This window comes from Chlorocebus sabaeus, chromosome 11 (assembly GCF_047675955.1).
Source record: "Chlorocebus sabaeus isolate Y175 chromosome 11, mChlSab1.0.hap1, whole genome shotgun sequence".
NCBI lineage: Eukaryota > Metazoa > Chordata > Mammalia > Primates > Cercopithecidae > Chlorocebus > Chlorocebus sabaeus.
The window spans coordinates 4,017,973-4,030,315 of NC_132914.1; the positions used below are offsets into that span (position 1 = coordinate 4,017,973).

A 12,343-nucleotide genomic window follows, 5' to 3' on the forward strand; every position below is an offset into this window, starting at 1 on the left:
GCATGATGACTTGAGTTAATACTGTATTGTACACTTGAAATTTGCTAAGAGGGTAGATTTTAAATGCTCCTGCCACATACGCAAAAATGGTAACTAGGTGGGGTGATGAATGTGTTAACTAGCTTTATAAAAAATTTTTCTCTTTGAATTCTATATTAACCAACTTGATTGGGGTATCATTTCATAACACACACACCTATCAAATCATCATATTGGACACCTTAAATTTATAGAATTTTATCTTTCAGTTACACCTCAATGAAGCTGGAAGAAAATGAAGCCTTGCGGAGACACAGCAAGTGAGCCCAACTCCTGGGAAAGAGGCGAGTGCAGGGCGGCAAATGCTAGGATACGGTGCACGCGGGCCTGTGTGGGCACAAAGAAGGGTGCAGAAGGCCTGGGGCTGGGAGGGTGTTAGCAAAACGCTCCTCAGAAAAGAAATGAATTCTTGAGAGGAGACGAGAAAACTGCAAGCAATAAAGAGAGGGAGGCAGACATTCACAACCAACTGTGTAAATAATAATACAAATAACAACCAGCAATGGTGGCAACTAACAGTTCCTGACACTTACAATGACCCAGGCAGTGTTTGAAAGTCTTCTGGGTATTAACCCATTTAATCCTCCTTCAAAGCCTGTAAGGTAGTTCAAGGATTAGTCCCATTTTATGGATAAGTAAACCGAGGCATGGAGAGGTTAAGTGACATAGGAAGTGGGTAGCAGAGGCAGGATTTGGACCCAGGCAGTGGAGCTCCGAGGCTCACATGCTTTTTAGGATACACTGGTGGTTCTCACAGTGGCCACCAGAAGAGAAGCCCCTGCAGACCCTGGAAACTTGTTACCACTTCAGATCCTGGGCCTCATCTCGGACCCACAGAGTTAGAACCTCTGCAGGTAAGGCCCAGCATCATGTTTTTACAGCAGGCCTTCCTTGTGATTCTGATGTTTGAGAACCCTGCTTGACACTATAAGCCTGAACTGAGAAGGGATGGCATGCTCAGAGGACCATGAATGCTGCAAAGAGAAGCAAAAGCCAGAGGGAAAGACAAGGAAGCTGTGAAGAAGCTTGCACGTCATCCTCAGGAGGATGGGCTTCACCGTATGGGCATGAGGGAGAGAGGTGTGGGGTGAGGCAGGGAGGCGGCTTGATTAGGCTTTGTTCTCTGTGACAAGATCTCTAGCATGAGTGCTAGATGGGGAAGAAGATGGAAGGAGGGAGCCCAGGTAAGAGGTTGATGCCATGACCCCAACAAGTACAGCAGGGGCTGCACTAAGGTGGTGGCAGTGCAGAGAGAGGAGGGATAGGGACAGATTCAAGAGACAGTGATGACAGTTGAACATGGGTACTGGGCCGGCAGAGGTATCTAGGATGACTCCATGACATCTAGCTTCAGAGGTCAGGTAGATGGGTGACATTATTTAGCCAGATAGGAAATTCTACAGGAAGAACAAGTTTGGCAAGGAAGAGAATTAGTTCCACTTGGAAACGTTAAGCTTGAGGCTTCAGTGGGACATCGGAGTGGAGGCATTTAGGATGCAGTGAGAGAAAGATCTGGTGTGCAGGAGTGGGGACAGGGCTGGACATACAGGTGTGGGATTCGCCAGTTGAAATACATGAGGGTTGAAGCCACAGACGTAATTAAGGCTGCTCACAGACTGTGCAGAGGGAGCAGAAAAAACTGACGGCTGGAATCATGCAGGACACTGACATTTAAGGGACACTCAGAGCACATCAGCCAAGGAGGCTCAGAAGCAGTGCTCAGAGAGAAAGCAAAGGAAATAATGCTGTCTCAAAACCCAAGGATGAGAAAAGATGGAGAACGTTTAAAGAACTAGAGGTTGACAGCAGGTTCAAATGTTGTAGACATGTCAGACTTTCCAGAGAAGAAACCCTGGACGTATCAATGAGAAGGCCATGGGTGAACTCTCAGTAATAGCAGTCCCAGTGGAAGGATGGAAGTAGAAGCCAGATTCATTCACAGATGCATTCTCCAATAAGCAACAGCTACCATGTGCCAGGCTTTGTGCTTTGTGCTGCGATAGGGTGATGAACTCAGCCCTTACCAGGTAGTGGAGAGGGGAGAAAGTGGACAGAAATTACAACAATGACTATGGATCACAGTTGGGGTAAGCGCTCTGATGAAGACGTGAAGACATACAAAGGGCTTGCTATCGGGAGCCCAAAGCAACAGGACCAACACAGAAGACGAGAGAAAGGAAATTACATTTATGTGGGGTCCACGGGGTGAATAGGAGCAACCCAAGGAAAGGTGGGTGGGAAGCGTGTTAAGAAGAGGGGACAGCAGGCATAAATACCCTCAGGTAGAACAAGTTTTTTTGTGTGTTCAAGAAACGGAAGGAAACCAGGGTGGTGAGAACAATGCTAACGTGGAAGAGAGTGGTAGGAGATGAGGTTGAAGAGTAGGACTTGATGGGCCAGGTTAGAGATTCGGGACTTTATCCCAACAAGCCATAGGAAATCATTAAAGTTAAAAATCTAAAAGGTTGGGAGAGACATGATCTGATTTGCATTTTTTAAAAGATGACTTTGGCTGCTTGTGGGGAGTGAAATTGGAAGAAGAGGGACATGGAGTGGATACATGGAGGCTGGTTACGGGGAGTGAAATTGGAAGAGGAGGGACATGGAGTGGATACATGGAGGCTGCTTGTGGGGAGTGAAATTGGAAGAGGAGGGACATGGAGTGGATACATGGAGGCTGCTTGTGGGGAGTGAAATTGGAAGAGGAGGGACATGGAGTGGATACATGGAGGCTGCTTGTGGGGAGTGAAATTGGAAGAGGAGGGACATGGAGTGGATACATGGAGGCTGCTTGTGGGGAGTGAAATTGGAAGAGGAGGGACATGGAGTGGATACATGGAGGCTGGTTACGGGGAGTGAAATTGGAAGAGGAGGGACATGGAGTGGATACATGGAGGCTGCTTGTGGGGAGTGAAATTGGAAGAGGAGGGACATGGAGTGGATACATGGAGGCTGGTTACGGGGAGTGAAATTGGAAGAGGAGGGACATGGAGTGGATACATGGAGGCTGGTTACGGGGAGTGAAATTGGAAGAGGAGGGACATGGAGTGGATACATGGAGGCTGCTTGTGGGGAGTGAAATTGGAAGAGGAGGGACATGGAGTGGATACATGGAGGCTGGTTTGGGGAATCATTACAGCCCAGGCAAGAGATGGCAACATCTTGGACCAGGGCGATGGCAGCAGAAGTAGGCACAGGTGAAGAGATTCTAGAGCTATTTAGAGGTGGAATCAAGAGGACTGGGTGGCCAACGGGATGTAGTAAGTGGGGGGAAGGAGCAGTGGAGGCCAGCATGGACTGTGTGGTCCCATCTACATCTATTCTTGGATACTCCCACAGGGCCACTGGGATGGAAGGACACATATCCTTTGAATTCCAAGGCAACGGGTCCTACTGGCTTTTGCAGGGCTCAGATCAGAACTAGAGGACAAGTCCCACCAAGCCTTCCTCTCCTAAAAGAGCCTCTCATTGATAAAATGATGTCTTCTAAAGAGGCCTCCTAGAAATTTCCTCATCTTGTTTGGTGACACTGCTTCTGGTGTCATGTCCTATGGGGTGGGGTGCCAGGCTGGCCAAGTCCCATGGCGAGTGGCTTCTCATCACAACACCCTATGCACTCTTCAGGGCATTCACAAAGTGCATTCAGCACATGTGGGCAATTCTAGGCTCCTAATGCCGATCTCCATCTGGTCAGTTTTCCCTCTCCTAATTTTGTCAATTTTCCAACAACATGCTAGATTTCTATTTTCATCATTATGGCAGGCTAAGTACCTAGATGGACCTTGCCACTAGAAGCTACTAGAAAGTTTTATGTAATTTGTTTCTAATTTCCAAAAGCATTGATGGACTGACAAGAAAGGAAGGAATTCACTGTCCAGGGGCTTCTTTAGATAATAAATATCCAGATGCTGACTATAAAAATGACTGTAATGTATCTAAAGAAATTAAAGCCAAGCTTGAAGATATGTGCAAGAGACAAAAAGTCATGAGGAATAACAAAGAAGTTTTGAAGAATGAACCAAACAGAATGTTTAAAAATAAAAAAAAATAATTGAAATGACAAACTGTGGATAGACTTAAGAGCAGATCAGATACAGTTTGAGAGAGAGACAGTAAACTGGAAGCTGGGTCAATAATAAATTAACCAAAATGCAGCCCAAAAAGACAAGGACACTGAAAAATATGAAAGAGAACTTAAGAGACATGAAAAAGAGTCTAACTCATATCTGTTTGGAGTTTCAGAAGGAGAAGGAAGAGAATATTTAAACAGGTAATGACTAAGAATTTTCTGAAGTGATGAAAAATACCAAGACACATATTCAAGAAGCCCAAGAAGAATAAATACAAAGAAATCCATAAGCAGACACATCTCAGTGAGGTTTTAGACCACCAAAGACAAAGAGAGTGTCTTAAAAGCAGCACAGAGAAAAGAGAAATTACCTTCAAGGGATTAACAGTTAGGTTATTTCTCATCAGTGACGAACAAGACAGAAGGCAGTGGTAAAATACTTTCAACATGGTAAAAGCGGGTGACTGTCTTCTGAGAATTCTATACTTAAAAAGATATCCTTTAAGAATAAGAGAAATAAAGGCATTATATGACCAAAAAAAAAAAAAAAAAAAAAAACACCTGGGGGTCGGCCACACATTTTCATTCTCACTGAAAATGAAAAATTTTAAAAGACGGACTTCAAACAGAAAAAGACAGAATCTAGGTGAAAGATCTGAGATTAGGGAAGAAATGAAAAACAAAGAAACTGAAAATGGTTTCTCAGTGGGTTGCTGAAAAAATTACAGATTGGTAGTCAGGCATGCTTATACTGGCATCTTGCTGCCATCTCTTGCTATCTGAGAAACTTGAATCAATTACTCAATCTCTCAGAGTCTTGATTTCTTCATCTTAAAAATTCATCTAACAGTGTCACTTATACAAACATTTTTTTGAGGAATAAATGAGCAAATACCCACGAACGCTCCAGCATAGTTTCTGTATCTGGAAGGTGCAAAATAAATGTTAATTTCTTATCCCTTTTAAAATTAATGAGCACATTTTAAAAATAAGACATTGCTAGTAACAAAGAACGACTCCCTTTGCTTCAGTTCTAAGATAAAATTCTGGCACTGTTTCAAATTGTACAAATATGAACTGTGTTCAGCAGTTATTTTCATCTTTCCAGTATCAAGCCTAAGATCTTTTGAACAAAATATTTATGATTTCTTTATTTAAGAAATTTTGGCTGGGCGCGGTGGCTCATGCCTGTAATCCTAGTACTTTGGGAGGTTGAGGTGGGTGGATCACAAGGTCAGGAGATTGAGACCAGCCTGGTCAACATGGTGAAACCCTGTCTCTATTATAAATACAAAAATTAGCCGTGTGGTGGTGCATACCTGTAACCCCAGCTACTCAGGAGGCTGAGGCAGGAGAATCGCTTGAACCAGGGAACTGGAGGTTGCAGTGAGCCGAGATCGCACCACTGCACTCCAGCCTGGCAACACAGCAAGACTCCGACTCAAAAAAAAAAAAAAAAAAAAAAAAAAAAAAAAAATATATATATATATATATATATATATATAGCCTGCATACACACAAGCCCCAGGGATACACCCCAGGTTCTAGATGAACTCACAATTTTAAAATAATTTGTGGTCACAGTGTTATGAGGTTATAAAATACATGCTGGTCCATCTATAGTGCAAAACGACATATCCTGCCCATCCTCTTTCCTCACATCCTTGCCCAGGGCTCTCCTTTCAACTAGGAGATGGCGACACACAAATGATCCCTCTGCAGCTTCTGCCACCCTAACCCCCATGCTGGAGAATCCCCCAGCTTCTTCCACGACCCTACTCTCAGTTTCACTGGGGACTCAAAAAGGAGAGGAAAGCCCAAGTGAATAAAAGGTAGCGAAGAAAAGTTAGCTTATTCTTCTTTAGGGTCTCTGCCCAATTTTTATTTGACAACACTTTGGGAGAAACAGATAAAGTCAGAGTGAATCTTTCCTTGATGGTGTCAAGAAAACAACAAGCACCGGTGCTGAAGTTCTAAGCTCCAGGTCCCGGGGTGGCGTCCTCACTCGGCATTTGCAACTTACATGTCCTTGGGCAAGCCACTTAACCCCTTATTTTAGTTATGAGACAATAATTATATCATATTTGTAGAGCATTTTACAATGTACTAAGTGCCTCCACAGTCATAATTTTATTTAATATGCTTAGCCAAGTGTATAATACTCAGTACGAATACCTTACTGCATTGCTGTCCAGATTTGAAAGCAGAGTCTGTGGGTTGCTGTGTGAATTGCAAACACCTTCACCAACAGAGAGATCATCTCCGTGTACGTAAGTTAACCCATTATGGTTATTGAGTGGGCTCTGCAGTCAAGCGTCTGGATTTGAATTCTGGTTCTATACTTACTAGCCATGTGACCTCGCACAAGTTGCTTAGCTACTTTATAAGCCTCAGTTTCCTCACCTTTAAGCTAAGGAAAATAATAATTGTACTAGCTTGCAGTGCAGAGCTTTGCACATGGTAGGCTCTCAGTGAGAGGTGACTTGAATTTACATCAAGTTGAAGTTGACAGCTGTCTGACCACACATATGTACTCAAGAACACCCACCCTCCTTCTTCCTTTATTCTCCATGGTTGCCTCCACCCTCTACATCCCTAGGCAAATATTTGCAAAGGGAGGGCAGAAGCTCCAGATAGCAGGACACACCCAGAATGACTTTCTTAAAAAGTAACAAAGCCTCATTTTTCCATTTTCCACTTTCTGTAGGCTTTGGTTCCCACTCTGCTTCAGGGGCGTCTCCATGCTGTTTTGGTTGGAAACATAGCCGACTTCCGAGGGCCCCAGTCAGCCTGGACCCCTTCCTACTCCCTCCTGAGGATCTTGATGGGACAGGCTGGAGAGCTCTGGACCATGGGGCACTGGCTGAGCTTCAGCCACCTAACTGGACTGTGCAGTTTACCCTTTTGATAAGAATCATTGATGACTGAGCCAACGCTAAATGGATCTATTATAATGACAGAAGCAGCAAAGGTTAATTTAGGCCAAACTGATAAATGAATGGAAACTACTTCACTGTACAAAAATAAGCAACCTCCATTTCAAAGGCTTTATGTTCATGAAGGACTTTCCTATTCTCACTGTGTAATTCCATCCTTATCAATTCCCTCAGGGACACGAACGGCAGCTCTTTTCTGGGTGAGGCAACTGAGGCCCACAGAGCAAGTGGTGAAGCGGAACATAAACCACGCTCTTCCTCCCTCACACCAGATGCTGCCGCCTGGCACAGCTTCTCCACCTGAGCTTTCTGACGTTCCTGTCTGCCCGCTCCCAGCTTCTGTGGACCAGGTCCTAAAAGAACAGCATTAGGAGTCACACCACGTGGGCATTTGCACTCCGAACGGGACAGGGCAGGACGATGGGAGACATGGCTTAGTCACTCAACTTACATCTTAGTTCACAAAAAGAACACACACCCTCAGGAGCTCCAGTGAGGCCCAATCAGCCTGGAGTTCACAGGCGAACTGCCTGCTGCAATGAAGCGGGCACATGTATCCTGCATCCTCTCAGTGAGGGCAAGACAGTCACCCGTGACTGTCACTCTGCTAGTTAACATCTCTCTCTAAAGCACCTCTGAGACATGACTGTCACTCTGCTAGTTAACATCTCTCTCTAAGACACCTCTGAGACGGCCCAGCCACTTCACAGGTTGCAGACAGAGGCTGTGCGGCTGCTGGGCTTGAACGCACATGTGGGGCTGGGACAGGGAGGGCTGGACTAACCGCTGTTACCCAGGCCTAGGACATGGCCAAATTGTGAACAGCTGCCTTCGGCTCTATAACCAGGACTGAAAAGAAATCAGGCGGCAGGCATGGAAGAACTCAATAGTGGGCCTATTGGTAAAAGAGTTACCATCTGGGCATCTCTCATTCTGCTTTGGCTGGCTTTTCCTGGTGGATAACTGTATAAGGAGAGGGAGAGTCTCTGAGGGTGGTCCCATCTTCTTCCACTCGATAGCTCTCTGGCACCTTCTACAGGGTGCTGAATACCATCTCCATCCTAACGGGACATAGTCCACATCAAACATGCCCAAATCCGTGCTGATTCTAGAAACCTTCCAGAGTACATGCAGAGGCAGGGCCAGCTGTGCTAGGTTCTATATGACAATATCCCTGTCTAGACGAAGGAGGAAGGATCAGAAAGTCCAGAATCGAATCCTGGCTCCCTGCTGGGAGAAATCTCACCTCCTTCTAGATTATAAACTCGTCAGTGAAGGCCAGCAGGAGAGTGCGACCCTTACAAATATAGGTAGGCACATTCTACAGCCTGGGCAGAACGTCACTGGCTTAATTTCCCTAAGAATGGCCCTCAGACATGTCTATTAAGATGGACAGAAGGACACTCACGGAACAGTCCTCCCAGGACTTCCTGCCACCACTTACCTGCTGAATTCTACCATCGTTGAAGACAAAGCTCAGTTCCCACCTACTTGGCTAAGGCCTCTCCAAGGCCCAGTTTCGTTCTAGAGCACGTTCATTCTGTCCCATCTCCTTGGCAAAAGTTACACATGCTATCTGGGGAGGTCACCTCTCTCTGCACTTGTGTCTGGTCAAAAGAAATATTGTGTCCCTTTTTCTTGTACAAAGCACTTCATACAGCAGGTGTTCAATAAGTACATATTGATCCATTTTGTCTTTTGTTTTATTGGCATTAAATCACAACAATGTAACCCCTAAAGTGTCAGAAAATCCAGATGTGGTGTGTGTTATAATCTAACTGCTATTGAGTACAAATTAGAACTTTTCATTCTATTTCAAACTTCTGTAAACAGGGCTTGTACATTTTTTTAAAATACGTTTAGTTTGTAATGTGTGCCTACGGAATGGAAGCCGAGTAATTTTTCTTTTTTCATTGACACTCATTTTACCTGGCAGTTCCTTTTTGTGGCTCTGGTTTGGTTCAAGCTGCAGTTCAATGGACTAAAAATGCATTCCTTAAAAAGAAGTACTACAACAGATTTTTAAACCGGCCTTTTCCATGCCTATATTTCTGGATGGCCTGTGCCCGGGGCGGCTCACCTGACATGGCATCGGCAGCTTCTGGCTCCCATTTTACAGGCATGTGAAGAGAGCTCTGTCATCAAGCAGACCCTGCAACCCAAAGGGTCAGCCCTTTGTAGGAAGCCAGTCAGGCACAGGGGGATCAACAGCCTGGGGGAGGTGTCCATGGCGCAGGTGTCTAAACTAGGACTAGGTGTCTGGTGTGAACCCACACAAGTTGTTGAGCCTCTCTGAGTCTCAGTTTCCTCAATTGTAAAAAGGACATGGTAAGACCTGTATGAGAAAATGTCTGGCACATGGCAGGCATTTGACAAATTATCTTCTTATGAAGCACGCAGCCCACGCAGAAGTTTGTTGAACGCCTTGCTGCTTCCCCAGCTGACTTCGTTCCGAGAGTGAAGCCACATCAGAACCCTGTGCCCTAAAGAAAGTTGAACCCAGAAATCTGAGTTCTGAGACACACAGTAGGCGCTTGCAGTCCATGGGGAGGGAAATGACAAGCCATAGGAAATGTGCCAGAGGACACGTCGCAGATGTGTCAGATGCTCGCTGAGGAAACGGCAAATACGCTCCGTAGTATCTGTGGCCAGGACAACCACGGCCCAGGAACAAACTGTGTCCTGAGGAAACGCAGAATCAAGCTGCGGTGAGATACCGAGAGGGGACAGAAAAGCTAAACAGATCACGACCCAGAACAGGAGCTGAGATGGTGACTAAACCCCTGCTAGCCAGAGAAGGTGCACGAATTCTCCGCCTTGGGAGGAATCGCAGTCAAAGCTAAACTCACACTTTTATAGTGTGTGTGTAATTCGTTGAAAAGCTTAATTTAACCGTTTGGTAAATTCCATTAGCAGTTTATCTATGGTAGGTAATGAAGCTATTTTTAAGTGAATCTTTTTTGGCTAAAGGTCCCAGTTAAGAATCCTAATGGAACATGGTTCACATAATACAAACCCAGATCCGTGCAGATTCTAGAAACCTTCTCAAGTAGACACTAATGTGCTCAGGCAGGGAAGCTGTGCTTGACTCTGTACAATGACACCCCTGTCTAGATGAAGCAGGAAGAATCAGAGAGTCCAGAATCGAGTCCCAGCTCTGAAATTACACCGCCTCGGGTATGTTACTGACATCTGAGGCGCTCGGTTTCCTCATCTGGAAAGGGTGGGTGATTGTACTACCTTATAGGACCCTGGGGAGAAATATACAAGGTTCTGCACACAGTTCTCAGCCCACAGGAGGGCAGTCTCACGGAAGCGCTTTTGATTGAAGCAGGTAATTTTTTTAAAAACCCAAACAAATAGAAAGGAATAAGAGAGAAACGGCAGCAGAAAGATTACAAAAGTCAACAGGACATCTGATGGTGAGGCCATTGTACAGAGAAGGAGCTGAGACAGTATCACTGTATGACTTCCTGCAGCCACAGTTAAAACCAAACCTTCTCAAACCCTGTCAGTTTGAGAAGATGAAACAATTCGCAATGTGAATATACTTACTGCCATTGCACAGCACACTTAAAATGGTTAAAATGGTACATTTTATGTTATGTATATTTTATCCCAATAAAAAAGTGAAGATCCAAAAGCAAACAAAGAAAAAACCCTAAATCTCAACTCTCTGCCCACTGAAGACAGTACAGTAAAAATAACATAAAGAAGAGTTGGATGGCCTTCCCTCTGTGGGATTCTGTAGGGAAGGCAGTGTCCATGCACCCAGATGCCACACCAAAGGCCCTGTGAGTCAACATCTCTGTCCTGTGGATGATCTGTATTCGGGGTGTCTGTTCAATCCAAACTCCCAGAAGACCCAAAAACCTAAAAGCCACTGCAGGCCATGACACCACTGAAAGATCTAGAAGTTCTTCTGCTGAACAATTTGTTATTCCTGATGGTATCTCCCCAATGGCAATTCCTGACCATGATTCAGATGACGCTACCCACAGAAATGAACTTCCAAGAACTTCTCCTACCCTCACTCCCACCGCGTCCTCCTCTGGGGATGGTGGTGCTGCTGCTGTCTGGCTCAGAAAACTTGCCTTGGGAAGAAAGCCTCTAAAATTTCAGCCCTGCTCAGGTTAAGAAATAGTAGCTTTGGGCCAGGTGCGGTGGCTCACGCCTGTAATCCCAGCCCTTTGAGAGGCTAAGGCGGGCGGATCATTTGAGGTTGGGAGTTTGAGACCAGCCTGACCAACATGGAGAAACCCCGTCTCTACTAAAAATACAAAAATTAGCTGGGCATGGTGGTGCATGCCTGTAATCCCAGCTACTTGGAAGGCTGAGGCAGGAGAATCGCTTGAACCGGGGAGGTGTAGGTAGGTAGGAGTGAACCAAGATCACGCCGTTGCACTCCAGCCTGGGCAACAAGAACAAAAAAAAAAAAAAAAAAAAAAAAGAAAGAGAAGAGAAAGAAAGGAAAAAAGAAATCATATCCTTGACAAATCATCTCCTTCCCCACAGAAAAACGAAACCTGGCTGAAGGTAGGAGGTGTCTCTCTGGCCAGTGTCTCTCATCTCCTTCCCCCGACCTCCCTGACCCCATTCATGTCTTCAGAAGGGCATGGCCCTGCCGAGGGGGTGTGTTCCTGTGCCTCAGGGCCCTGCGCTGTAAATGCTTCCCAGCCTGGGCTGTACTTCTAGGTGCAGCTCAAATCTTACCTCCTCTCTAAAGCCATGAAAAATATATCTTACTTACTTGCCTATAAACACTAACATCATTGGTTATTTTTTATATCATCCCCTGTGATGAGCTAAATTATGTCCCCCCAACAATTCATATGTTGAAGCCCTAGCCTCCAATGTGATGGTATTTGGAGGTAAGGCTTTTAGGAGGTGATTAGGTTTAGATGAGGTCATGAGGGTGGGGTTCTCATGATGGGATTAGTGCCCTTATAAGAAGAGACACCAGAGAGTTCTCTCTCTCTCTCTTGCTCTCTCCCCTACCACCAATCTCTCTCTCCTCCCTCTCCCCTGCCCTTCTCCCTCCGCTCTCCCTCTCCCTTCTTCCACTCCCATTCTCTCCCTCTTCCTGCCATGTCAGGACACAAAAAGAAAGTGGCTTTCTGCAAGCCAAGGAGAGAACCTCTACCCACCAAACTGACACCATGATCTTAGACGTCCAGCTTCTAGAACTGTGAGAAAATAAATTTCGGTTGTCCAAGCCACTCAGTCTGTGTTATTTTGAAAAAACACATCCCCCCAAAGGGACTGTGCATGCCTGCTGCAGGGACCACCCCTCTCTTCT

General features: G+C 45.4%; 1 protein-coding gene across 7 annotated transcripts in view; it reads right to left on the reverse strand.

Moving 5' to 3' along the window:
* PARP11 (poly(ADP-ribose) polymerase family member 11) overlaps positions 1 to 12,343 on the reverse strand; it is a 152,293-nt gene that overhangs the window by 22,193 nt on the left and 117,757 nt on the right. The gene's annotated exons all lie outside the window — the stretch shown is intronic.